The following is a 27984-nucleotide window of genomic DNA, read 5'->3' as shown; positions in this document are numbered from 1 at the left end:
TTGGTGCAATGACTTTATTGTTTACTTTAAATCTAGCTAAAGAACAATTGCCTCACAGTCAGTTCTGGGAAATTAAATACAATGGTGAAATCTACCAAGATTGACATATGGTATACATAGATGATAAGATTATCTATTTCGTATCACATCTCCCTGGAATGATAACATTCTCATTGTGAAAAACATGAAAATTCTGAGAAACCTGAAGAAAAACAATACCCAGAACCCTGTCAATCAGAGATGACCAAACATTATCAACAAGCTGGTAGAGTTATTTTCCTTTCTGTTTTTCAGGTATATATGAAAGCAAAATTGGGAAACTGCATGCAATTTAAAATCATGCTTTCTAAAAAAATAAAAAATAAAAAAAATAAAATCATGCTTTCTTCATTTTACACATAATAAGCATCTCTGTTCTTCCAAAACATGTTTTCTAATGACTGCCTAATAATTCTTTATATGGCGGAGTGATACTCTATTACTGGGCATTTAAAACACTATGTTTTTTAAAAAACAAATTGTTGCAATTTTAGAATAATATGTGTACATCAATACTAAATTCAAAGATACCAAGGGGCACACTGTAAAAAAAGTAAAAAAAAAAAAAGCCTCTATCATCCTTGTCATCTAGCCACTCATTTCCCTCTGTGAATGTAACCATTGTTACTGGCTTCTTGTGTGCCATTCCAGAAGAGCAACAAATATGGATACATTATTTTATTCTTCCAAAGTGGTAGGATAATTCTGCACCTTTGTTGTTTTATTGATGATATATTGAGGAGATAGTTGCAACCAGTCTGCTATTAGCAGACATTTCCATTGTTTCCAACCTTTTGCTACTACAAACAATGATGCAATATTCTTATATAGACAGACATTTTGCATGTGTTGAAGTATACCCATCAGACAAACTCCAAGAAGTGGAACTACTGGCCAAAGGTAATCTTGTGTGTGTGTGTTTTTTTTTTTTTTTTTTTTATTAAAAAGATTTTTAAAGTTTTTAGCCATGTCTCATGGCTTGCAGGATCTCAGTTCCCTGACCAGGGATCAAACTCACACCCTTGGTAGTGAAAGCCACTGGATCGCCAGGGAATGTCCAGGAATCTTTATTTTAAAATTGAGTACTACCAAATTGCTCTCCTTGGTGTTTGCATCAATTTATCTATGAAGGTGCAACATATGAAGGTGCTTGTTTCCCCACATCCTTAACAATATAAAATGTTATCATCAAAAAAGAAACTGAAAGAAGAAAAAAAGAAACTCAATCCATATGAGTCACAAACGATGGCATGAAAAGGAGGCTAAGCATTTTATCTATTTTAGAAACATCTGCTTTTCTTTCTGTGAGCTATTTGTTCACTTCCTTTGCTCATTTATCTGCTAGGCTTTACTTTTTTTTTTCTTCTTAATGTAGATTTATAGTCGTTCTTTAAAAAATAAGAAAATTACCCCTTTGCTGGAAATATGTTTTTCCCCTGTTCATTTTAATTTTGGGGGGCCACACTGCAGCAGCTTGTGGGTTCATAGTCTCTGGGCCAGGGGCTGAACCTGAGCCCTCATCAGTGAAAGCACTGAGTCCTAACCACTCCCAGGGAGCTCCCTCCTGTTTACTGTCTGTATTTATTTACAGTTTTCTTCTCGATGGAGAAAATTTTAACTTTTATAATCACAACTGAAAATCTTGCTTTCTTTATTTATAAAGCATATATAATATATATACCAAATATACAAAATAAATAAAGGTTTTAAGTTATACATTTTATTTTGAGGCTCTGAATATTATAGATTACTCACAAAGTCTTCCTTCCCTAGATTTCCTTTAATTACACTTTTTTCCTCTTTAGTCATGCCTGGTGGCTTACAGGATCTTAGTTCCCCAAACAGGGATTGAACTTCTGCTCTCAGCAATGAAAGAGCAGAGACTTAACCACTGGACCAGGGAATTCCCTCCTTTGAGTAGGGAATGGTTTTCCATAATTTCATGTCAATCTTTTATCCTTCTAGAATTTTTTTCCAGATACTGCCCAATTGTCCCAGCACCAATTATTAAATGTCATCTATCTTACTGCATTCATTTTCTTAATTTTAAAAACTAAAGTTACCATGTGAATGCACAGTAACAGGGAATTTCTGGTCTTTCTAGACTATGAAAAGAAATCAACAAAATGACTATCAATTTTATATCTTAAAAAATATGCTTGAATACACCATGAAATTATTTGTAAGAAAATAATGGTCAGATGCTTTTCCAACCTGTGAGCACATTTGCCCACTCTGAACTCCTTTAGTCTCACATGCTTCTGTATTTATCACATTAGCACCTTATTTCATGCTTTTCTATTTATGAATGGCCTGCACTCTACACTCTCAGTTTTACTATGGTCCTCTGCTCTGCAATATAAGACTATTCTGATGATGAACCATTATATACATGTGTATATATTTGCCCAACTGGCTAATACTATTTTACGGACACTTAGCGATGGCTTACTTTTTCTCCCCTTTGAGCGCTAAGTACACAGCCAGACACAAAGAGATGGGGCCAATCCAAACTGTGCAAATGAAACGTGGTTAGCGTCTTGTTGGTGCTCGGTTTTGTATGTGTGCTTTCTTTTTCCCTCAAGGTTCAGTGTTTTCTAGGCTGTCTTTACAAAACACCGAACCCTGCTTCTTTATCTGTGCCTGTGCACAGCGACAAAGGTTTTGGGGGTCCAGGAAAGAAATGATGTATAAAGATAACACCTTTGGGAGCTTGGTAGTAAAATCCAGAGCTTCTGCTGGAATTTTCTGCTGAAGCTTTCAACAGCAGAACTTTTGCTGTGATAGGGAGCAGCATTCTAACAGGACTGTCAGGATTCTTCTCCTCTGAGTGTCCATCCATTTGTCAAACTGGAAAAAAAAAAAGGAAAACAAAACAAAAAAAAGCTCCAGGTTTAGTCTGACACCAGAGACGCATTATGAAAGAGATAAAGAACTGCATAGAAAGTGAGTTTAGTAACTTATTCTTAACGAATTGCATGCATTTCTTTCCCTAACAAGTACACCCCATGGTTTGCTACCTATCTGTTCTTTCTCACATGTGTGTGAGTGAGCCCAAGCAAGGCCGGTGTGGACAGACGTGCACTTGACCTCAAAACTTGGAGTTACAGAAAAATCTGGGAGCTGGTCATAGTCGTAAACTGAGAATATATACAGACTTGTAAAATGTAGATCTTTAACTTCTGATGGGGCTATATCCCAGTTAATCCATCATAAGTTGAAAGTATCATAAATTAAAAATGCACATAATACATTTAACCTACCAAACATCCTAGCTTAGCCCAGTCTACCTTAACGTGCTCAGAACGCTTACATGAACCCTGATGCTCCTTGCTGTTGTTTAGTCGCTAAGTCATATCCAGCTGTTTTGCAACCCCATAGACTGTAGCTCACCAGGCTCCTGTGTCCATGGGATTCTCCAGGCAAGAATACTGGAGTGGGTTGCCGTGCCCTCCTCCATGCGATCTTCCTGACCCAGGAATCAAACCTGAGTCTCCTGCATTGACAGAGGTATTCTTTATCACTGAGCCACCAGGGAAGCCCTCACATGAACCTACAGTTGGGCAAAATCATCTACCACAAAGCCTATTTTAGAATAAAGCATTGACTAGTTCATGTAATTTATTGACTACTACACCTGGAGAAGGGAATGGCAACCCACTCCAGTATTCTTGCCTGGAGAGTTCCATAGACAGAGGAGCCTGGTGGGCTACAGGCCATGGGGTTGCACAGAGTTGGACATGACTGACACAACTTAGCAGGTATACAAGCACACTGAATGTGAAACCAGAATGGCTGTCTGGGTACTGATGGTTTTAAGTGTATTTGGCCTGTACTCTTGTGACCGAGTGGCTGACTGGGAGCTGTGGCTCACTGGCTGCCCAGAACCATAAATAAGTATCCTACTGCACATGGCTAGCCACCCTTCCCAAAAAAACCCAAATACAAAATTTTAAATATGGTGTCCACTGAACGTCTATCACTTTTGCATCACTGTAAAGCCAAAAAGTTGCTAAGCCAAAGCATCTTAAGCCACGGACTGTCTGTACAACCTTAAGAGAAGACACCTGGGCAGTCAGTCTTCCCCCACAGTTTACATCAGCTCATTAGTGATTAAAACTCCAGGACCAGAAACAAACCTTTGCGTTCACAATTAGAGATAAGGCAATACAAGCAAATATCTCTGAGAAGGGGGAGTATATAGGGTTAAAGTCCTGTGTGTGTGTGTTCTCAGTCACTCACTCTTGTCTGACTCTTTGCTGAGCCCACTAGGCTCCTCTGTCCATGGAATTTTCCAGGCAAGAATACTGGGATAAGGTGCCATTTCCTATTCCAAGGGATCTTCCCGACCCAGGGATCGAACTTGTGTCTTTTGGGTCTCCTGCATTGGCAGGTGGATTCTTTACCACTAGCACCACCTGGGAAGCTCCAGTTAAAGTCCTGCTGCTGCTGCTGCTAAGTCGATTCAGTCGTGTCCGACTCTGTGCGACCCCATAGATGGCAGCCCACCAGACTCCCCTGTCCCTTGGATTCTCCAGGCAAGAACACTGGAGTGGGTTGCCAGTTCCTTCTCCAATGCATGAAGGTGAAAAAAGAAAGTGAAGTCGCTCAGTTGTGTCTGACTCTTAGCGACCCCATGGACTGCAGACTACCAGGCTCCTCAGCCCATGGGATTTTCCAGGCAAGAGTACTGGAGTGGGGTGCCATTGCCTTCTCCGAGTTAAAGTCCTACTAATATGTAAATGATTGATATGATTGGAAAGGAAAAGTTTATAGGAGGACCTGGAAAAAAAAAAAAAAAGAGTGCCAGAGACAGGAAGTACATGCCAAAGCAATCTGGGGCATACCAAACAAACGCTTTGGTTACTTCACAATTTTCCCCAGTGATGACCCCAAACCAGTCCCGAGATTAGTGACTGATCAAAGATGAGAGTGTGAGAGCTGGCCAAAACCAAAAGAAAGGTTCTTATGGCAACAGCCAGCAGCAGAAGGAGCTGTTATCAGAGTCTTAATCTCTGTTTTTCTTCTTTAGACCATTAGAGAAGAGAAAACAGGAAAGTTTGGGGCTACTTGTATTTTATACGCTATTGCATTTCACCAATAGATATTTGCTAGTTATTATAAAGTAATCAGAATTTTATACTTTAGTTTTAATCATAAAATATATTGACCACCTAAAAAGGCAGGAAAGTGAAAGTGAAGTCGTGTCCAACTCTTTGTGACCCCATGGACTGTAGCCTATCAGGCTCCTCCATCCATGGGATTTTCCAGGCAAGAGTGCTGGAGTGGATTGCCATTTCCTTCTCCAGGGGATCTTCCCGACCCAGGAATCGAACCCAGGTCTACCGCATTGCGGGCAGATGCTTTTACCATCTGAGCCACCAGGGAAGCCCTTAAAAAAATAATAAAATAAAAAAGGCATATAAAGTAAAAATGTATTTTAAGCTTTATGACAGGTCAACTTCTTTGTAATCATAGGATCTATTTTTTTAAAGTAGTTGGAGTACTTCCTGATTAAAACCATTCACTGTGGGACTTCCCTGGAAGTCCAGTGGTTAAGAATCTGCCAGTGCAGTAGACATGGGTTCCATCCCTGGTCTGGGATGAGTCGACATGCTGCAAGGCAAGTAAGTCTGAGAGCCACAACTGCTGAGCCCACACGCCATAGTGACTGAAGCCCAAGCACCCTAGAGCCTGTGCTCTGCAACCAGAGAAGCCACTGCAGTAGGAAGACTGCGTCCTTTAAGTAGGGAGGAGTGGTCCCATGCTCACGACAACTAGAGAAAGCCCACACACAGCAACGAAGACGCAGCTCAGCCATAAACAAATAAATAAAAAGAATCTGCCTTCCAATGCAAGGGACTAGGGTTGATAACCTGCTCGGGGAACTAAGATCCCACATGCCACAACTAGAGAAAGCCTGTGTGCTGCAACAAAGACCCAGTGCAGCCAAACCAAAGATTTTTAAATAAAACAAAAACTATTCACTGTTACCAGATCTTTTCAGTGCTCATCAATCTCACTTTGGACACTATCATTCAAGGGGGAGGGGGGACTCTCAAATGGAAAAAAAAAAAAAAATCAGAAACCTTAACTTACACATAAGTGAATAAAATGTATTCATGTATGAATGTTCCCAGATTTCCTCTCCGCCTGTTTCTGCACAGTCCATATTTCTAACTAACATAATATGAGACTTATTTCCTTTGGGGATGGGTTATTAGAATGATAGAGAAGCCAGACCAGAGTGGTGAGGGCCAGGGGAAGGACCAGCCCACCATGCTTCGGTGATCTCTAAAAAAAGGAGCCAGTGGGGGGCATATGGAGACAGGAGGGCTGCAGGGTTTTGGTATGTAGGCAGTTTGTGGTGGTTCAGACTTTAACTGTCCTTCCAGCAGTTATACAGTGTGAGAGGACTGGGGAATGAAGAAAGCGGGTCTGGTAAGTAGTGTTATGAGTTCTGAATTGAATCCCCTGTGATTCTTCTTTGAGAGACAACATGGAAATTGGTATTCACCTTTAAAATTACTTTGGGCAGTGCTACGTGCTACTCTGTAGAAACTGAGCTATGTGGGGACCCAGGATGATGAGGGAAGAAATGTTTATGGGATATAATTATCACTGCAGTAAATCAGAAATAACCCCAAATGCCTCACAATAGTGAATCAGCTCATCAACATGATAAGAGAAAATACAGCATTAAGGATGCATGGGGGCTTTGGGAGTGAGGCCATTCAGAGTCTCACTAAGAATCTCTTAATTTCTTCCTTTATACATTGATTGAATAATTATACCTAAACTTAGAGTTACTGGGAAGATTAAAGAAATGAAAATATGTATAAAATTCCTAAAAGAGTGTATGACTTATTGTACTCATGGTAGCTAATATTATAAACAGTGGTGCCCAAACTTTTTGGCACCAGGGACCAGTTTCATAGAAGAGAATTTTTCCACGGACGGGGGGAACAGGCAGGGAGGGATGGCTTCGGGGTGATTCAAGCGCATTACATTTTGTTGTAGTTCAGTCGCTCAGTCATGTCCGACTCTGCAACTCCATGGGCTGCAGCATGCCAGACTTCCCTGTCCTTCGCCATCTGCTGGACCTGGCTCACACTCACCTCCATTGGGTCAGTGATGTTTTCCTACCCTCTGGTCCTCTGTCGTCCCCTTCTCCTCCTGCCTTTAATCTTTCGCAGCATCAGTCTTTTCTAATGAGTCGGCTCTTCACATCCGGTGGCCCAAGTATGGAGTTTCAGCTTCAGCATCAGTCCTTCCAATGAATAATCAGGACTGACTTCCTTTGGGATTGACTGGTTTGATCTCCTTGCAGTTCAAGGAATGCTCAAGAGTCTTCTCCAACACCACAGTTCAAAAGCATCAATTCTTCATCGCTCAGCCTTCTTTCTGGTTCAACTCTCGCATCCATACATGACTCCTGGAAAAACTACAGCATTACATTTATTGTGCACTTTATTTCTAATGTGATGCCACTGCTGATCTGATGAGAGGTACCAGTGGGTCTGTGGCCCAGAGGTTGGGGACCCCTGTTAGAAAATATCATAGTGATATTAAAAATAATAAGCATGAAGGGTAAATCATTAGATACACAATAATTAAATTACAAAGCATAAAGTTACCATGTTTGTACATTAACAAGGACAGGAAGCACATTTGCAAGGATTGAGGTCAGCTCAATTATTGTCAGGGATGCCCAGAGGAAAACAGGCTCAGATTGAAGAACAGTGATTTAGAATGAATATAAAAGAACATTAGGATTATAAAGCACTGAAGAAATCTATAAAAGAAAATATTCAAACCTGTCCCTCTAGAGATTAAAAAGATAATTACATTGGTTTCTCATTTATTTCCCTGATTATAACAGTCAAAGATAATTTATATTTGGCTTTGATAGGTGTTCTTTGCCTTGGGGGTTTCTCCTTTCTAATTGTGTTTATTTAGTCTAATAGAAAATGAATTTGCATTCCTTGAACTTCTACCAGTTACAGGTGGATAGATGACTGAGAAGAATGCTTAACAGCTGGGGGAAATCCCCTTGGAATTTGAAAGGTGCTGGGAATAATCCAAAAAGTAGATAATCCATGGAAGAATTAACTGTGCATGAATTTGGTAATTGCCCAGTATCTTTCTCTTTTTTTAAAAAAATCTCTAAATTGAAGCATTGTTATTTTACAGTGTTTTAGGTATCTAGCATAGTGATTTATATATGTACACACACACACACACACACACATTCTGTTTTAGATTCTTTTCCACTGTAGGTTATAATAAGATACTGGATATAGTTCCTTGTGCTATACAGTAGGTTCCTGTTTGTTTGGTTTTTTTTTCAAATCTATTATATATATATATAGTAGTATATATATATATCTGTTCCACATCTCTTGCTTCAGCTCTTTAAGAAAAAAGAGCCATACCATCACAGCCAGGGATCTAATGTGTGAGGTAGGGGAGCAGCTAAGACCGTTTTCTTATCCTAGTACCATGTATGATACTTCATTTTACAGTTAGTTCCTTTTTAATATTAACATCATATAATTAGTATATGACATTGTGCTACATTATTTTATGCTATACTATCTTATATGACCATCACTGGTGACTCAGTGGAAAAGAATACGTCTGCCAAGCAGGAGACAAGGGGTCAATCCCTGGGTCAGGAAGATCCCTTGAAGAAGGAAATGGCAACTGGCTCCAGTATTCTTGCTTGGGAAATCACATGGACAGAGGAGCCTGGTGGGTTTACAGTCCATGGGGTCGCAAAAGACTCAGACACGACTTAGTTACTAAACAGCAACAATACTATCTTATATCATATCACAATTATATTTTATAGTTACTTTTAATGCCTTTCAGGATTTCTTGACAATAGGATTGTGAAAATCCCATTTTCAGAGTAGTTGTTACAAGGATTCTTGCCGCACTTTCAAGATGCGAGGACCATTGCTAGGGCATCAGTGCCACTCATTGCACACCAAATGACAAGGAAAGGAACGTTCTCAGGCAGTGAGGTCAAGATGAAGGAAGAGGCTGTTATTTTTATTTTTATTTTTTGCTTTTTGGTTATATTATCCTGGGCGTCACTGGTAAAGAATCTGTCTGCAATGCAGGAGACCTGGGTTTGATCCCTGGGTTGGGAAGATCCCCTGGAGAAGGAAATGGCAACCCACTCCAATATTCTTGTTGAAAAATCCCATGGACAGAGAAACTTGGTGGGCTATAGTTCATGGGGTCACAAAAGAGTCAGACATGACTGAGCATGCACACATGGCTAAATATAAAATACTTTTTGGAATGTCTATCATTGACTAGGTTTCACATTACACCTTGCCCCTTACTATCCAGATTGTTTTTAAAAGTGACTTTACTTCTAATATGGGATTGAGCTTTAAAGCCAATACTTGACTCCTACAATGAAAATCCCAAGTAATGCTAAGTTTAAAAATCAGTATCCTTGGGCTTCCCTGGTGGCTCAGTGGTAAAGAATCTACCTGCCAACGCAGGTAACATGGGTTTGATCCCTGATCTGGGAAGATCCTACATGCAGCGGAGCAACTAAGCCCGTGTGCCACAACTACTGAGCCTGTGTTGATCCCATGCACCACAACTTAAACGAGAAGGCTCTAGGGCCCAGTCCCTGCAACAAGAGACGCCCTGGCAATGAGAATCTTGCACACCACAACTATAAAAAAGCCTGTGCAGCGAGGAAGACTCAGCACAGCCATAAATAAAGGAAAATTAAAAAAAAAAAAAAAAACAAAAAAAAACCTGTATGCTTACTTACTTCTCTCCGTTCTTTTTTTTTTTTTTATTGAAAATGCACTCCTTATGCTATCAATCTGTTATGTTGTTCATAAAACACACAGACAAATAAAGCCTAAACCTAAACTGGAGAGAGAAAATTGAATAAAAATAAACTGGAAATATCCCCTTCAAACTTAATTCCTGTGGCTTTCATGGAGGTGTAAAGATTACCATATAATCTAGTGAATTTATGGAATAAGTTTGCTGTTGGGCAAAAGAGAAAAACCAGTGAGTACCATTTATTCATTTAGAAAATATTTATTAAATGCCTGATAGCATCAAGCAATGTACAAGGAGCATGGTAAAACCATGCCTGACCCTATAGTTTGGCTGATTGGAGTAGAGAGATAATTAGTGATCTTTGCAAATATCAGTGACCTTTGAAATATATGCTTCTATTAGTTATGGTAAAATAAAAGAATTAACAAGATCTTTTTAAAAGTTTGAAGACCTTGAATTTTATCCAGGGTGATATTAAAAATGTTTAACAACTGGCAATGCTATCAACCAATCAAAATAGGCAGAGGCTGCTCAGCCATACCAATGAATTCTGCCTGAACATTAGCCCTGGTTATATTAATTTAGGGATTTACATTCATAGTAAGTAGAATGAAAATTCAAATATAGTCATTTTAAATATGTCCCTTTTTATTTTATCTATTTGCTTTTTTTATAAGTCTCTTTTTTAAGCTGTTGGTAACAAAGTTAGTTTAAAAACACAAATACAATATGAGAAAAACTTAGCTAGATTTTAAATTTCGGGTATTTCTAATTTTGCCATTTTCAGTGAATTTATTTTATAAAATTTTGTTATTATTTTGAACAGATATTACCTTCACATGATTAAAAAGATTCACATGATTAAAAATTCAAAAGACACAAAAGGCTCTCCAGATAAGAGTCTCTTCCAGAGAGTGTTTTGCCTATGTTCTCCTCTAGGAGTTTTATAGTTTCTGGTCTTACGTTTAGATCTTTAATCCATTTTGAGTTTATTTTTGTGTATGGTGTTAGAAAGTGTTCTAGTTTCATTCTTTTACAAGTGGTTGACCAGATTTCCCAGCACCACTTGTTAAAGAGATTGTCTTTAATCCATTGTATATTCTTGCCTCCTTTGTCAAAGATAAGGTGTCCATATGTGCGTGGATTTATCTCTAGGCTTTCTATTTTGTTCCATTGATCTATATTTCTGTCTTTGTGCCAGTACCATACTGTCTGGGCATACACACTGAGGAAACCAGAAGGGAAAGAGACACATGTACCCCAATGTTCATCGCAGCACTGTTTATAATAGCCAGGACATGGAAGCAACCTAGATGTCCATCAGCAGATGAATGGATAAGAAAGCTATGGTACATATATACAATGGAGTATTACTCAGCCATTAAAAAGAATACATTTGAATCAGTTCTAATGAGGTGGATGAAACTGGAGCCTATTATACAGAGTGAAGTAAGCCAGAAGGAAAAACACCAATACAGTATACTAACACATATATATGGAATTTAGAAAGATGGTAACAATAACCCGGTATACGAGACAGCAAAAGAGACACTGATGTATAGAACAGTCTTATGGACTCTGTGGGAGAGGGAGAGGGTGGGAAGATTTGTGAGAATGGCATTGAAACATGTAAAATATCATGTAAGAAACGAGTTGCCAGTCCAGGTTCGATGCACGATACTGGATGCTTGGGGCTAGTGCACTGGGACGACCCAGAGGGATGGTGTGGGGAGGGAGGAGGGAGAAGGGTTCAGGATGGGGAACGCATGTATACCTGTGGCGGATTCATTTTCATATTTGGCAAAACTAATACAATTATGTAAAGTTTAAAAATAAAATAAAATTTTAAAAAAAGAGTCTCTTCCACCCTTTAGACAGTTTTCCTTTCCTGAAGGAAATCAATATTGTCCCTTTTCTTGTAAAAGTAAAAGTAATGTGAAGTCGATCAGTCATGTCCAACTCTTTGCGACCCCACGACTGTAACCTGCCAGGCTCCTCTGTCCATGGGGTTTTCCAGGTAAGAATACTGGAATGGGTTGCCATTTCTTTCTCCAGAGGATATGTAAAGTCTTCCAGAAACATGGTGTACATGACTTTTTTTTCCTTCTTTAGGTTAGTAAATATCTTTAGACTGGAGCTTATAGACCAGTACAGAAAAGAAGTGGTGACTAAATCAGACAAACAAGAACAGTAAGATACAGAGCTTTATGATGGATTGAATGTTTATGTCACCCCTAATTCTGAAATTGAAACCCTAACCCTGTGGTAATGACCCAGGGAGGTAGGTGGGGCCTTTGAGAGGATTAGGTCATGAAGGAGAGCATTCACATACGGGATTGCGAGCATCCATGCTCAGTCTCTCAGTTGTATCTGACTCTTTGCCACCCCATGGATTGTAGCCTGCCAGGCTTCTCTGTTGATGGGATTTCCCAGGCAAGAATACTGGAGTGGGTTGCCACTTCCTACTCAGGGGATCTTCCTGACCCAGAGAGCAAACCATAGTTTCCTGATTGGCAGGCAGATTCTTTACCACTGAACCACCAGGGAAGCCCTCATGAATGGGTTTAATGTCCTTTATTAAAGAGACTACAGAATGACCTGTTAGCCCTTTTGTCATGTGAAGACACATGGAGAGTCTCTGAGCCAGAAAGCAGGTTCCCAGCAGACACCGAGTCTGCTAGCACCTTGATCTTGGACTTTCCAGCCTCTAGAACTATGAGAAATAAATTATCTGCTGTTTATAAGCCCCCGCCCCCACCAGTGTTCTGTTATAGCACCTGGAATAGACTAAGACATACGGGAAAATGGATCTCAGTAACTCACAGGGTAGGATATTCTGTCTACTGCTATATTCTGGGGCAAAGATGCTCTATTAAAAGGAAAGAAGGCTTTGACTGTATGCTTTAAAGATGGACTATTTCAAGTTCATTATATACATCTAGAGTTAAAGAAATCAAAGTATAATTTTTTAAAAGGGATCCTGATTTGTTTTTTTAAATTAAGGTACAATTCATACACCACACCACCCAGCATTTTCATGTATTCACAGGGCTGTAAAGCCAGCACTACTGTCTAATTTCAGAACATTTTCATTACCTCCCAAAATAAATTCCATACCCATTACAGTCAGTCACTCCTCCTCTGCTCCCTGGCCCCTAGAAACCACTCATATATTTTCTGTCTGTATGGATTTGTCTATTTTGACTATTTCATATAAATGGAATCATATACTAGATGGCTTCGGTGTCTGGTTTCTTTCACTCAGCGTACTATGTTCAAAGTTTATGTTGTAGCATATATTAGTACTTCATTCTTTTTTCTTGCCCATGCTTTTTAAAATTTAACCATTTTTAAATGTACAGTTCAGTGACATGATACACACTCACACTGTTGTGCAACATCCCCACCATCCATCTGCAGAACTGTTTTTAAAACTCAAGCTGAAACTCTACCCGTTAAATAACATCCCTATTTCTTCGTAACCTCTATTTTACTTTCTTTCTCTGTGAATTTGCCTATTTTAAGAACTTCATAAAAGTGGAGTCAAACAATATTGGTCCTTTTGTGTCTGGTTTATTTCACGTAGCACAATGTCTTCAAAGTTCATTCATGAGTAGCTTGAAATAGAACTGCCTTTCATTTTAAGGATGAATACTATTCCATTGTTTGGCTAGACCCCATTTTGTTTATCCATTTCTCACCAAATGGACGTTTGGGTGTTTACATTTTTGACAATTATGAATAATGCCACTGTGGACATTAGCGTACACATTTTTGTATGACCATGTTTCCAGTTCTCTTGGGTGGAAGAGACTCTCACTGAGACTGTAGAGGAATTTGATGAGTAATACACATTAGCCAGAAATGGATAGAGAAAAACATTTGAGTTTCGAACTTTCAAAAATGCGAATGTGTGTTCGCATGTTCAATCACATTAGTTCATGAGTCTGGTGTGCACGGTCATGTGTGTCCATCCACTACAGGTGGCTGTGCTTTTGTGTACTTTTCAGTACAGTAGAGAAGTTTTATAATTTCAAGCCCAGGATGTCTGGAAGCAAGCTTACAAACAGCGGGGTGTAGCCAGTTGTGTTAGTTGGGTACCAAGGCTGACTGTGTTGGATTTACTATCAAATTGGACCTATGAATTCATTTTTGGAACAGAACTCATTCATACAGAGTGGACTTACTGTACTTTGATCATGGACAATGGTCATCGAGACTGTGTATCCTTTGAGGAAGTGTGAAAGTAACTTAGATATGGATATATAGATTTATATACATTCCTTTGTTAATGTTCTTTTTCATTATGGTTTATTCCAGGATACTAGATATAGTTCCCTGTGCTATACAGTAGGACCTTGTTGCTTAGCCATTCTAAATGTAATAGCTTGCATCTACCAACCCCAAACTCCTGGTCTGTCCTGCTCCCTTCTCTCCTCCAACTCGGCAACCACAAGTCTGATCTCTATGTCTGTGAGTCTGTTTCTGTTTTGAGGGTAGGTTCATTGGTGCCACAGTTTAGATTCCACATATAAGTGATATTCATATGGTGTTTGTCTTTCTCTTTCTGACTTAGAATCAAGTATACTTTAAATAGTTACCCATTTTCCAAGCAGAGCTCTTCTTTCTTCAAATACCTACAATTTAAAAAAAAAGATGGAATGATTTCATATTTTGTGGTTCAAAATACCCATTAAAAAGACATCATTAGGACTTCCCTGATGGTCCAGTGGTTAAATATCTGCCTGCCAATGCAGGGGACATTGGCTCAATCCTTGGTTCCAAAAGATTCCACATGCCTAGGTGCAACTGAGCACAAGTGCTACAAGAACTGAAGCCTGCATGCCCTAGAGCCCTGCTCCCCAACAAGAGAAGCCACCATAATGAGAAGCCTGCTCACTGCAGCCAGAGAGTGGCCTCTGCTTGCCAAAACTAAAGAAAGCCCGTGCATAGCAGTGAAAACCCAGCACAGTCAAAAATAAAATAAATAAATTTTTAAAAAGACATCATTAAAGGATCAATCACTAAATATTGCCAGTCTTTTCCATTTTATCAACCGAGTATAAAGAGACAGATTTTGTACCTGAAAGGGTAACTTTATTTATAACTTGAGCAAACTTTCCTTTTTCTCAGTTTCTCCATGTGAGACAATTTATCTTAGAAAATAAATAATTTTTTAAAGGCAAAAAATAAGAAAAGAAGGGAACTATAAAGTGAAATCATTTTTGGAATATGAAAGGCGATGACAAAACTGACAAAGGAAAAATAGGAAAATGGACAACCTCCCTCCAAATATTTCAGCATGACTAGTATTAGAACTTGTGAAATTTATGAGTGAGTAGCTATGTTTTTTTATTTCATGAGTTCACATACCAGTGGGTGTACATTACATATATGTTTGCATATGTGCACCTCTGGGCTTATAGCTCAGTGTTTATCTGTATAGGTTTGTTGTTATATACCATTGAGGACAGAAATTATGTCTTATTCACCTTGACTTCTTCACCACAGGGTGCTGTACGTGGCATATTACAGGTGCTCAAGCTTGCTGGAAGGAATGAATATGCTTGTGACAATGAATATCTTTTGGATGTATCGCTAATATGTGAGTGTATTTACATATTAGTGGAGAGGTGTCCTCCTGAGCTTCAGTCATTTGTGTATCTATCTGAATGGGTGAGGAAGGGACAGACAACTCGAGTGAGAAGGTTTGGCAGAGGAGGGCAAGCTGGAGCCAGGAAGCAAGAGACAGCAGGTAACAGGTGTGACTGTCTCTCTGGCACCCACCCTGCGTGCTGTCGGCTTTCAAAATTGGGCTCCATGTTTTCCCTTCCTCCTGGCACTTCCTAAATTCTCTCGCACTGTCAGAACATTCCTATTTAGAAACTAGCTCAGGGCTATTTCTTCCCTTTTGTGGAGGAGGATGAGGAGCTGATTTCATACTTCCAACAGATCTGTTTTCCTTTCTTTTTTTAGACTCTTAAATTCTGCTTTCAAAGGGCAGGCAAAATGGAGACTGAAATAATTGATTCAACAACAACCTCAAGGCCTGTAAAATGCCATCTTTACTACTAACCAGGGAATATCATATATCACAGGTAGACACTTTTTATACTTTAGAGAAGAAGAAAAAGAATACCATTTTCTCCTCCCTCCTAATTAACTGCCCCCTGGGCTACTAGGACCCTCAAATAACAGTGAAAGATGATCTCAGAATTTCTAGATGACAATAGTAGAGGGAATTTCCCTGGTGGTCCAGTGGTTAAGACTCTGTTTCCGCTGCAGAAAGCAAGGGTTCAATCCCTGGTTGGGCAATTAAGGTCCCACAGGCCAATGCAGTGGTCAAAACAAGCAAACAAAGAAAAAGGAAATAGAAGAGAGCCTATAAAATAAAATAAAACAACCTATAGAATTTTTTAGAAGACTGAAAAATCAGAATTCAGGGCTTTCATGGTGGTCCAGGGGTTAAGAATATGCCTGCCGATACAGGACATACAAGTTCCATTCCTGGTCAGGGAAGATTCCACATGCCTCAGGGCAGCTAAGCCAGTGATCCACAACTATTGATCCTGCACGGCCTAGAGTCCATGTACTGCAGCTCGAGAGTCTAGCCCCTGCTCGCTGCAACTAGAGAAAGCCCTCGTGCACCAACAAAGACTCAGGGCAGCCAAGAAAAAATAAAGAATAACAAAAAAAAGAGAGAAAAATCAGGATTCACACATTTCCTGAACCCTTCTCTGGTGTCTAACAAAGTCCTATCAAGCATCTAATTCCCCTCCTAACTCTCAGGCACCAGCAATTTTCTGGCACCCACTGGTCTCACTCTTCCCAACTCCTCCACTTGCAGCCCATGCTCCACCTGGCCTTTCTAGGATTCGCTATTGCCTGCCAGGTGATTCTGTTCATTTTCTCTTCCCAGGTAGATTACAACTACTTTCCCTTATATGATCCACAGGTTCCAGGGGAAGCTCTCAACAAAACACCTGCTGACTGAACAACAACAAGAGATTCAGATGTCATAGAATTTTAGGGCTAAAAGGAATCTTAGGATCTTTTTGTTCACTTTTTGTGTTTTAGAGAGGATAAGCAGAGGCCCAAAGGATTACCTTTATAGATTTTAAAGAAAAATCATTGGTTCCAGACTGTATGTTCAGCTGAATAATATACTTGTTTCCTCACTAAAAAGCCATGTGGTGCAAGCGTGCTTAGTCATGTCCAAGTCTTGGAGACCCCATGGACTGTAGCCTGCCAGGCTCCTCTGTCCATGGGATTTCCCAGGCAAGAATACTGGACTGGGTTGCCATTTCCCACTCTAGGGGAATCTCTCTGACCCAGGGATCAAACCCACGTCTCTTGCATGTCCTGCATTGACTGGCAGATTCTTTATCACTAACACCTAGGAAACCCTGCTAGAACCATGGTCTTTCTATTCTGACTCCCAAACTTGATCTTCCCTATTCTGACCTCAAGCCCTACATTCTCAATGAATTGCTGCCCATGGTTTGACCTAAGAGTGGGAAAAAAAAAACAAAAACAATTAGGTCCCAGGATGACAACCTCCTTTCAAAAGGAGGTTGGGAGGACCATCGTGGTGTCCAGTGACAACAGAAGGCATCAGAAAGAAAGGGGCACTGACTTGAAGGGGTGTGGAGAGTCAGCAAGAAAGTGGCAGGGGGACTTCCCTGGTGGTCTAGTGGCTAAGACTCAAAACTCCCTATGTAGGGGCCTGAGTTCCATCTCTGGTCAGGGAACTAGATTCCACTTGCTGCAACTAAAAAGATTCCACACGTTGCATCTAGAGATCCTGCATGCCGTAATGAAGACCCAGTGTAGTCAAACAAATAAATAAAATAAATATTTAAATAAATAAATAATAAATAAAGTCAGTCATTGATAATAAAATCAAATAAAGAGGATAGGAGATAGGGTCTTCAGAGGGCCAATGACCAAGTCTAAGCAGAGTCCAGGCAAATCCAGTTCTTCACCAAAAGGCGATTAGAGTCAGGTAGGAACTGATAGGCATGATGGGCAGAAAGATAAACACTAGACAAACTCAGATCTGGCTCTGACTCTACCCTTGACAAGAAGTATAATTTGGAACAAATTATCTAACTGTCAGGCCCTCAGGCAGACTCAGAATCTTATAGTCTCTGGTTGGGAGCAAGTCTTTATTCCAAGGATTTGCAATCAGATTTTTGATCTTAAAAAGTTGGAAGAGGGTTGGAAGGATAAATTGGGAGTTTGGGATTAACATATACAAACTGTTATATATAAAATAAATAACCAACAAGGACCTACTTATGCTACATACACTACTCAATATTGTGTAATCACCCATAAGGGAAAGAATCTGAAAAAGAATAGATATGTATAACTGAATCCCTTTGCTGTACACTTGAAACTAACACAACATTGTAAATCAGCCATACTTCAATTAAAATAAAAAAAAGAGCCCAGAAACGTATCACTTCAAGTGGAAAACATTAGAGAGAATCGTCTTTCCTTGCAGAATGTTGCAGTTTGTTTACATCACAATTTACTCAGAGCCTGCTGTTAAGTTAAAATCCCATGGTTGTTATTTTAGTCTGTTGACACTGTGGTTGCATATTTCACCATGTGACATCATTACCATGGAGGCATAAGACATTTGGGGCTCCTAAATTATGACCGATGGATGGCGGTTAGGTGCTTTTTCTCAGAACACCCTTTTAACTACATGTGTACTGTACTACATGTGTGAACCACATTACAAAAAAAAAAAAAGAAATGTTGATCACTTTCAATTAAAACACTAAATGGAAAAAAAAAAAAAAAACCCTACACTAGACAGCAAAGAAATACATACTTATAAAACATTCCTCCTCTCAACGTTTTCACAAGGTCTGAATTATCTTGTAATCTGAGGATGCTATAATTTTTGCATCTACATTTGAATTCAATCTCTCTGCTTAAAGCCTCTTGTGAAGTTAAACTCCTATGAGGTTTATTTTAGACTGAAACAGTTTCATATTTTTCATTTTACTACAGAATAGAAAAAAGGCAAAATTAAAACAAAAACCAGGGACTTCCCTAGTGGTACAGTGTTTAAGACTCCATGCTTGCAATGCAGGATGCCTGAGTTCTATCCCTGGCCAGCAAACTAAAATCCCATATGCTGTGCAGTGTGGCCAAAACAAAAAAAGAGGACCTCAAAATTACGCTGATCATTGGCAAATGCCCTGTTATAGAAGTGTAGAAATGCCCCTGAAGTTATCTTATGGACACAGTCTGCCCAGCTGTAAACTTAGGTATCTATTTTTAACCCTTTTCACAGTCTCAGAATGTTAGACCTGGAAGGGGCCTTTGAGGTCATCTGATCCAAGCCACTCAATTTCCAAAGGCAGGTAGTAAAGATTAGAGGCATAAGAGACTCGCTGAAGTCAAGCAGGAGATTATTTAGTATAGCTGATCTGGAACCTGTGTTTTTCAATTCTCAGCATTACTGTTCTTTGCTTGCTTTTACTTATATTTGTTTTTTAAATTGTTAAATATCATTGCACTATATACGGTAAAAAACAAAAACTCTCTCTTCCAACAGACTTCCCTCCCACTCTTCCGTGTCGTCCAACTTTTTAGGGGAAATCACTATTGATAGTTGGGCTTCTCTGATGGCTCAACCAGTAAAGAACCCACCTGCCAATGCAGGAGACATAAAGAGACGTGGGTTTAATTCCTGGGATGGGAAGATTCCCTGGAGGAGGGCATGGCAACCCACTCTAATATTCTTGCCTGGAAAATTCCATGGACAGAGGAGCCTGGAGGGCTACAGTCTGTGGAGTTGCCAAGAGTTGGACAAGACTGAGCACATGTGCACACACTATTAACAGTTTGCTGTATACATATGCAAATTCCACGTGAGTGTCTAAGTACTGATACATTCATTCACATACATATGGGTATATACACGGGCCAAGATTTTTTTAATTTTTATTATATTTAATTTTTACTGAATTATAATTGACATATAATATAATGTTAGTTTCAGGTGTACAACATAGTGATTTGACAGTTTTTTAATTTTAATTATTTTTTTATTGAAGGATTTTGCTTGACAGAATTTTGTTGTTTTCTGTCAAACCTCAACATGAATCAACCATAGGTATGCATATATCCCCTCCCTTTTGAACCTCCCTCCCCTCTCTCTCCCCACCCCACCCCTCTAGGTTGATACAGTGCCCCTGTGTGAGTTTCCTGAGCCATGCAGCAAATTCCCATTGCCTATCTATTTTACATATAGCAGGCTAAGATTTTTGAAAATACTTTTACTCCAAACTAGAACCTAACTAAACCAAAATAAAAATGGGGGTGGTGATAAAATGGGAGTTCTGAACAACAAAATAAATATCATTTCTAATAGAAATTGTTATTTCTCTTATCATTGCTCATCTAGAAATAATCATGAAATTTTTAAACATTTTTATTTATTTGACTGCACTGGGTCTTAGTTGTGCCATGTGGGTTCTTTAGCTGCAGCATGCAAACTCTTGCAGCATGTGGGATCTAGTTTCCTGAACACAGATGGAACCCAGCCCCCTGCATTGGGAGCACAGACTCTGAGCCACTGGGCCACCAGGGAATTCCCTAGAAATTCTCATAAAATTTGACAAAAGCTATTCAGGCTTCCCAGGTGGAGCCAGTGTTAAAGAACTCACCTGCTGGGACTGCTTAGCCTCTGGTGGTCCAGGGGCTAAGACTCCATGCTCCCAATGCAGGGGGCCTGGGTTTGATTTCTGGTCAGGGAACTAGATCCCACATGCTTCAACTAAGGGTTCACATGCTTCAACAAAAATTGCAACCAAATAAATTAAAAAAAAGAAAACTCACCTTCTAATGCAGGTGATACAAAGGACATTGGGTTCAATCCGTGGGTCATGAAGATCCCTTGGAGGCGGTCATGGCAACCTACTCCAGTATTCTTGCCTGGAGAATCCCACAGACAGAGGAGCCTGGCCGGCTATAGTCCATGGGGTCTCCAAGACTCGGACATGACTCAGTGACTAACACACATGAAGGGTCCTCAGTGCTATGCACAGTAGGTAGGGTGGAATTTATCCTTTGGAGCAGTCTGTTATCGCTTTTGCTTCATAGGATTAGTTTGGTATTTTAGAAAGATCATTCTGGGACCAGAATAGAGGATGGATTAGAGACAGTGAAACCAGCTGAGGGGTTACTGCAATGTGCCAGGCGAAGGGGGCTGAGTGTGTGAACTGAGAACATGGAGCTGGATGTGCACAAGTCAAAGGAGAAGAGGGGTCTGGATGAAGAGACCTCGGAAGAAGACTCACAGAACCTGAAAACCAGTTGGATATGGAGGTGAAGGGGAGCTGGTAGACACTCCTCCTTCTCATCTCCTAAATCTTTTAAAAAATATTTATTAATTTATTTGGCTGTGCTGGGTCTTAGTTGCAGCACACAAGGTCTTTAGTTGCAGTATGTGGGACTGAATTTCCTGGCCAGTGATAGAACCTGGGCCCCAGCCCTGGGAGCAAAGAGTCTTAGCCACTGGACCACCAGGGAAGTCCCTAAGAGCTTTCTTTCTAAGCAGAAACTCTGTATCTCTTGCCAACTCTGGCCATGTAACTGGGGCTCAATTAAAGTTTTCTTTATTTTTGTTCTAAATTTATTTCAGTTTTTTTCAATTAAAATTTTTGAAGAAATCCTTCATTTTTTTTTTTTTAATCCACTATACAATCCTAAGCAATTCCTGTTCATGGTTTGATTACCAAAATTTTAATGCTTTTTTTTTTTCCTTTAAAGCATGATTTCAACTAATACAGTAGTTCTCATTACTCAACCGGTCATTCAAAAGCTGATGGTTTAGGGGTGTCCAGGTACTCATCTTTGTCTGCATTTTGGGGCCATTTCTGTTTTTTGGAGGTGAAAATGCCATCATGAAATAACTGGATATTCTTCTGTAAGAAAAACTACACCTGCAGAAGAAATGAATCACACAATCTTCAGAATACTAAAAATACTAATACCATAAATCTTTTTTAGTACACTGGGACATGGACTAGAGGGAGAATAACATTTACTGGGAGTATTTTATATGTCAGGCACTTAACAGATTTGCTCAATTAAAACCCATAACAATATGGTAAGGTGGTGGGTTTTAGCTTATTTTACAGATGAAGAAAATGAGGCTCACTGAAGTTCCATGCTTTGCCCAGAGTTATACAGACAGTAGGTGGTGAAACACAGAACCAGATCCAGGTCTGTTTAACTCTGTTTGATTTTCACTGGACCAAGGGGAAAAAATCAGAATCACTCTTAGCGAAGAACATACCATATTGGTCAGAAAGAAGTATTTATAAAATCACCGTGCAATCTGAACTACTCCATTTTGTCCCTTGTGACATCCTTCCTCTGTTAACTTTCTGACATCTAGCTAACAAGGGCTCTAGCTTGCTCCCATATTTAAGAAGTAGAATAGTACAATGGACAAGGCCAAGAATTTATATATGGACAGATTTGGGTTTATTGAGAAAAATACACTGGGGAAAATATACAGTACACCCAGTACTGTATATGTCTGCCTTCATTTTTGTGGCCTCACGGCATGTGGGATCTCAGTCCTCCCACCAGAGATGGAACTCACATCCCTTGTATTGGAAATGTTGAGTCTTAACCATGACTGCTGTTGTTCAGTCACTAAGTTGTGTCCAACTCTTTGCAACTCCATGGACTGAAGTACACCAGGCTTCCCTGTCCTTCACTATCTCCCAGTTTGCTCAGACTCATGTCCATTGAGTTGGTGATGCCATCCAACCATCTCATACTCTCTTGCCTCCCTTCTCCTCCTGCCTTCAATCTTTCCCAGCATCAGGGTCTTTTCCAAGGAGTCGGATCTTTGCATCAGGTGGCCAAAGTTTTGGAGCTTCAGCTGCAGCATCAGTCCTCCCAATGAATATTCAGGGTTGATTTCCTTTAGGATTGACTCATTTGATCTCATTGCTGTCCAAGGGAGTCTCAAAGGTCTTCTCCAGTACCACAATTAAAAAGCATCGATTCTTCAACGCTCAACCTTCTTTATGATCCAATTCTAACCATTGGACAGCCAGGGAAGTCCCTATGTCTGCCTTCATTGGATTAAAGCACTCTAATTTCCATAAGGGATTACTTTTCCCTCAGTGTTTAGGGTCTGCTGGGTTGGTTAATCAAGGTGGCCTCCCCTTTCCCAGTCATGAGATTAAGCTAGGCCAGGTAACTGATGCTGGCTTATCCTTGCTTTACAGCCAAGGTGATCATTCAAAGTACCGTAGATGCTCTGAGTAGACTGTTAAGCTGTTCTTAGACTCTTCTTGGAGGGGCTTCCTAGGTGGTGCTAGTGGTAAGGAATCTGCCTGCCAATGCTGGAGACATAAGAAATGCAGGTTTGATCCCTGGGTCAGGAAGATCCCCTGGAGGAGGCCATGGCAGTCCACTCAAGTATTCTTGCCTGGAGAATCCCTTGGACAGAGGACCCTGGTGGGCTATGGTCCACAGGGTCACAAAGAATCAGAAACGACTGAAGCAACTTAGCATGCACACATGTCCTTTCTTATCCATTTTGTGAGCCACCTGATAGCCTTCAATAAATTTCACCTACATTAGCTAGAAGACCCTTCTTGTAGGGGCATCCCTGGTGGCTCAGATGTTAAGGAATCTGCCTGCAATGTGGGAGACCTGGATTCGATCCCTGGGTTGGGAAGATTCCCTGGAGGAGGGCATGGCAACCCACTCCAGTATTCTTGGCTGGAGAATCCCCATAGACAGAGGAGCCTGGCGGGTGACAAAGAGTTGGAAACAACTGAGCAACTAAGCACACAGCATGCACACATTAGCTATAATCTATTTCTGTTGTTTGCAACCAAAACTTTTTACATTACACAGTTTTGATCCTGGCTCTAAAACTTACTAGCTTTGAAACTTTTTGCAAGTAGTCACTCAGTCGTGTCCGACTAACCCCATGGACTGCAGCACACCAGGCTTCCCTGTCCTTTCCCATCTCCTGGAGGTTACTCAAACTCATGTCCATTGAGTCAGTTATGCCATCCAACCATCTCGTCCTCTGGCATCCCCTTCTCCTCCTGCCTTCAATCTTTCCCAGCATCAGGGTCTTTTCTAATGTGTGGGCTCTTCGCATCAAGTGGCCAAAGAATTGGAGCTTCAGCTTCAGCATCAGTCCTTCCAATGAATATTCAGGACTGATTTCCTTTAGGATTGACTTGGACAGGTACACACTGCTATATTTAAAATGGATAACCAACAGGGACCACAATATAGCACAAGGAACTGTGGTCAATGGCAGCCTGGCTAGGGGAGAATGGATACATGTATATGTATGGGTGAGACCCTTCATTGTTCATGTGAAACTACCACAACACTGTTAATTGGTTACACTCCAACACAAAATAAAAAGTTAAAAAAATAAAATAGATAGCATCACCACAGACTTTCTTAGAACTTCCTGTTATTTCCAGAGGTCTTCAAAGCCTGTCCTTGAAAGGGGCACAACAAAATATTTTAAGGTAAAAAATATTTAAAGCAGATGGATGGCATTTTCAGTATATATCCTCAGTGTTTCTGTTTGTTTGTGCCTTCTTCCTCTCTGAAGGTATGTTTCATATCCAAAGCAGTGATGCTGAGTTAGGGACTGCACAGGATTTGCCTGCCTGACCCAAGGCTCCAAAAATTATAGCAACAAATATAAGACAATTTAAAAAAATATTTATTTTTATTTATTTATCTGGCTGAGCCAGGTCTTTGTTAGGGAATGTGGGATGTAGTTCCCTGACCAGGGATAGAACCCAGGTCCCCTGGACCACCAGGGAATTCACCCAGACAATATTTTGATCCACATGCCACAACTAAGACCTGGCACAGCCAAATAAATAAAAATAAATATTTTTTTTAATTAAAAAAACGTTAGTTTTGGACTTACAGAGGATTCCCCCAAATGCTAGATCTGAAATTTTGTGACTCTCACTTGACATGTAATATTCCCTCTCAGGTTTAAATTATAGCTGAAGAGAAAGCCAATAGTTTTAAAACCTCAGGGTTTTAAACCATAGATAATATCTTCCTGCACTTGCCTGCTGATACCATTCCACTGGAATAAGGGGAAATTAAGGATGTTTAGATGAGCCCTCACATTCTTAGCTCCTAACAGCTAAGTTGCAAAGGTGTAAGAAATGATTTCATTACAGTATTATTAATTGGCTGCTACAAAAATACACATGAGCAGGCAAATATATAAAGCATGGTCACTGAGTCTAGATCTGCTCAGTTAAAAATCACATATTTCCTTTTTTATTGCTATTTATTCATGTTTGATGTTTCTTCTATTTAAACTGATTGAAGTTGTGTGTGTTGTGTGTGTTTTAATTTTTATTTATCTGTTTAGGCTAAGCCACTTAGCTTGCAGAATCTTAGTCCCCAACCAGGGATTGACCCCGGCCCTCGGCAATGAATGTACAGAGTCCCAAACTCTGGACAGCCAGGGGATTCCTTAAACCAATTGTTTTCAATCTTTTATTTTATTTTTTTCAGGGCTATAAAACTCTTTGAGGATATGATGAATACTATGAATCTTCTCCCTAGAAAAATGCATATTAACATTACATTTTGCTTATACCAGGTTAAAAACTTCTGTTGTAAGCTCAGAAACTCTTTTCCCAGTTTGAGTAGAAAAAAAACCTGACTGATTCTAAGCATGATTTCTGATTAGGACAAAGTAGCTTTTCCAGGTCCTCCCTAAGGTTTTGCATTGTTTTTTTTTTTTTTTTTTCCCCTTCCTGGTTCTTCAGAGCTAGAAATTATTTCAATTAGGCTTTTTTTTTCAAATCAACTTGAATAAAGTTTGGTTTTCATGAGATGGGCCTGGTAACAGTCTTCCTGAAACAGGCAAATGGAGGTATCCTGCCCTGGTTTTTGTCATTATCCTTTTACAGCTTTTTCCTCTGTCCACTCTAGAAGATGGGCAGTGTGCATATCTGCATGCCCACACTGGTTCACAGTATAGACCACTCAGACGCTTTCATACAACATACAAAAAAATTACAAGACAAAGCAAGTTGCCTTCCCTCCTTCTACATACAAACCTTGCTGTTGTTTTTTCATGACCTCTTTCCCCCTTAATGGCTGTCCTTGCATGTTCCCCTTTAATTTTTCTTCGGATAAAGGGGAAGAAAAAGGGCTTATGGCCCTTACCCCCAGTGTGTGCTTCTAGTGTCATGCTTAAAGGCAAGGATAGGTCCTCTGGTAAAGTTCCAGTGGTAACACACCTCCAATCCCATCTTCAAAGCCATTCTTCACACTGTCACCAATGCACAACTTCACTAAAGACTTATTAGGTCTGTATTACAGGTATAAAGACAAGTCTTGACTATAATGGAGATTACAGTCTATTACAAGAGGGTTTTTTTAAACAAAAATGTATATATTTAAGGTGATGTTTTAGTATATGTACACATTGTGGGATGCTTACCACAATCAAACTATGTAACATACCCATCACCTCCCATAGTTACTGTGTGTGTGTGCATGTGTGCATGTGTGTGCATTTGTGCACTTCTGTGTGTGTGATTACCCTTGAGATCTACTCTTCTAGCAAATTTCAAGTATATAATATATTATTATTAACTATAGTCACCATGATCCCTGGGCAGGAAGATCCCCTGAAGAAGTAAATGGCAACCCACTCCAGTATTCTTGCCTGGAGAATTCCATGGACAGACGAACCTGGTGGGCTACAGTCCATGGCGTTGCAAGAGTGGGACACAACTTAGCAACTAAACTACCACCACCATCACCACATAGTCACCATGCTGTATATAAGGTCTCCAGAACTTATTCCTTTTATAACTGAAGGTTTGTACCATTTGATCAATAACTCCACACTTCCCTACTCCCTACTTTGGCTAACCACTACTCTATTCAGGGAAGTATTTTTTAAAAGGTCTGTTAGTCATTTTTCAGCTCAAAAACCTTCAGAGACTCGATAATGGCTACAGAATCCTTAGCATGCTAATCTAGGTACACCATGAATTTACCTTTTTGGTTCATCCTCCTTCCTCTCCCTTTATGCTCTATCTGTACAGACACACTGAACTTCAGACCAGAGAATGTGGTACAAAACCGGTGCTTCTCTGCTAATGTGGTTTTCTGAATGTGCTCACCTGAATCCTAAACTCAGTAGTACACAGTAGGTGCTCAATAAAACCTTGTCTCAATCAGCGGAATGAATGAACACAATAGTGGAGGTGAGGTGGTTTAAGGATTAAAGCTAGTGGCAAAGAAGGTACAACTCAACATTAGGAACCGAGCATTGGGGTTAGACTCAGGATAATCGGGTTTTTATTTGGTGTTTACAGAGCAGAACACGGTTGAGTTTCTCCACTAACACACAGCTCACCCATTGTACGCTGCAGTATCATCAGAGAAGGAAATAGAGATTACCAGGAAATGATCAGGAAATAGGGTATGGTTAGATTTAAATATGAATTCATCTTATATTCAACTAGGTGGAAACAAAGATAAACTATAAAACAATGCAAACACCTAATGCTTTGATAAGCATAGAAGTAATTATTTGTTGGTTGTTAATTTCATATATATGATGCACCTGGTCATTTAACTGCTAATACAGAGCAGAATGTAATTCCCGGGGTCACTGCCAAGGCTCGTGAGAAGCCCAGGAGGACCTGAGAGAAGAGCTCTTAAAAGTCTCCATCTTTTTCATGCAGTGATCACTGCTCTCACCTCTTTAAGTCTTTCTCTTCAAGTCTTTCTCCTCAAGCCTCTAGTGCTGGTGTTGCCATAGCTGTTTCTGTGACTCCGTCTAGCCCCCACCCCTTCCAGTAGGCCAATCACTACCTGTAAATCTTTTCACTGGCATCCGGGGTCTCTTAGGCAACAATGTGTGGTCTCTTGATTGGCCGGGAGATCCTAGAGGGCTGGCTCCAAAATTGGGCACACGGACAAAATGGAAAAGTGGGAGGGCCCAGAGGGTGGGAAAGGCTGCCATCTCTCAGTAGAATGTTAGGACGAATATGCAGCCAATCCTGAAACAAACAGCATTAAATGCGCCCATTCAAGCCGTAA

At 40.1% G+C, this 27984-nt stretch overlaps 1 long non-coding RNA gene and 1 pseudogene across 1 annotated transcript; one reads left to right on the top strand and one right to left on the bottom strand.

Moving 5' to 3' along the window:
• Positions 1–27984, top strand: part of LOC109575113 (ankyrin repeat domain-containing protein 26-like) — a 502197-nt pseudogene that overhangs the window by 232465 nt on the left and 241748 nt on the right.
• On the bottom strand, positions 1–27984 carry LOC139178155 (uncharacterized). Its single transcript, XR_011562539.1, has 4 exons — positions 27643–27984; positions 14463–14498; positions 7158–7583; positions 1–2889 (listed from the first exon to the last, which is right to left on the bottom strand). It is a non-coding gene; the product is annotated as an uncharacterized lncRNA (long non-coding RNA).

This window comes from Bos indicus, chromosome 21 (genome assembly GCF_029378745.1).
Source record: "Bos indicus isolate NIAB-ARS_2022 breed Sahiwal x Tharparkar chromosome 21, NIAB-ARS_B.indTharparkar_mat_pri_1.0, whole genome shotgun sequence".
Lineage (NCBI taxonomy): Eukaryota > Metazoa > Chordata > Mammalia > Artiodactyla > Bovidae > Bos > Bos indicus.
The sequence above is the reverse complement of the archived record's forward strand: the minus strand, read 5'-3'. Positions and strand labels throughout refer to the sequence as shown.